We start from the raw sequence: 1,524 nt of genomic DNA on the forward strand, positions 1-1,524 counted from the left end.
AATGCAAGTAAAGTGTCTTCTTTAATGTTTCAGAATATTTACTTAAAAATGAAACGACATACTTATTGAAATATATAAAATAAAATGTGATCACAATAAATGATTATAGTTTGAATGATTAAAAATATGTATTTTTTGTATTTTTTATATGAACTATAACTACATTGGATGACATTTTAGTGGTTGTTTTTTGTAAATCATTGTAAAAATGTATGATAGTCATTATTTTATGCTCCGAAAAAATAAAATTAAACAAAACATATTCTAATGTATGAGAATTTTTTTTTAAAGCTGAATTAAACTTTGTTTTGATGCTGAAAATCCCTTTCCGTCTTTTTGTTTTTCAATATTTTATATACCCATATATAAAATACATATACAGATTTTTTTAAATACATATTCAAACAGATAGATAGATAGTTTGTCTGTAATTTGTAAACTATGATGCAATCATGAGCCAGTGGTCGCAGGTGTAATTTTTGGAAGCTTGTTGAGTTGCTTGTTTGGAGTTGAACAGATGCCCCATAGACAGCAAAATAAAATTGCATCTACCCTCTTGAGTGCTCGTACTGACCTGCAATCTGATCTAAGCATCAATGAGTATGTGTGTACTCTTGTTCACATGTGTGTCTGTGCACACGCCAGCTGGCATATCCTTTGGACAGCGCAGCCACGGAAAGATGGATGCCAGCGGGTTATAATTGTTATCAGTCTTTGAAAGATTCTGGGTGTCTGCGCCCGCTGCAGATGTGCCAGGCTTTCCCTGGTTCACTGATGCCAGTCTGCAGACCTGGAGGGGGTTTGGCATGGCTGCTGTGTTTACGTGTGTGGGGTTTGTCTATCCGTGGGTCCATTAGCATGCAGAGGCAGTCTCAGTAGTGGTCAAGGCTGTCAGACGATGATTGTATTAGTTTGTGTGAATAATGTTGTTGTCTTTGCAGAGAGGCGGGAGAGGGATGTTTGGACTGGTCCTTCTCAACCCATTACTCAGGTGTTCTCTCGTCTTTTAGTGACAGACAGACAGGCCTTTGGGAATGTCCTCACTCTTTCACTCACATCTGTCTCAATAAGACACTCGTGCTCTTGTTTTTCATCCCCCCGGCTCTCGGCCTCCCCAGAGCATTGACTTAAATGTTTCACTAGAATAGATTTAATCCTTTTTTACCTTACAATTTGTCTCACTATTGTCTTGTGTATTCGGACAGGAAGATTAGAGCAGGACGATGGAGTGATGGTTTCATTTGAGGTTTTGCAAGACTGGATATTGATTCTTTTTCTGGGAAATGCCACAAGGAAGCCATTTACTAAGACACTAATGAGGAGATGTTTTGCTACTGTATTAAGTTGTATATGAAGGCTGATGGTGTGAACAGTATTGATTGCTTTTATTTATATTTTTACTTCTTTTTTGTGGTGTCATTAAGGCAAAGGGTGAGTATTAAACTTTGGCATGTAACTCACCCTGCGTTGTTCGTGCTTCGGAAATGAATGACATCTTAAATCAGATGTATACTCTTGCTTTTC

At 37.3% G+C, this 1,524-nt stretch overlaps 1 protein-coding gene across 7 annotated transcripts in view; it reads left to right on the forward strand.

Moving 5' to 3' along the window:
• The window catches only part of LOC107563411 (voltage-dependent calcium channel subunit alpha-2/delta-1), a 124,273-nt gene that overhangs the window by 10,839 nt on the left and 111,910 nt on the right, over positions 1–1,524 (forward strand). The window lies entirely within an intron of this gene.

Source organism: Sinocyclocheilus grahami, unplaced genomic scaffold, assembly GCF_001515645.1.
Source record: "Sinocyclocheilus grahami isolate Dianchi unplaced genomic scaffold, SAMN03320097.WGS_v1.1 scaffold874.1, whole genome shotgun sequence".
Taxonomy (NCBI): Eukaryota; Metazoa; Chordata; class Actinopteri; order Cypriniformes; family Cyprinidae; genus Sinocyclocheilus; species Sinocyclocheilus grahami.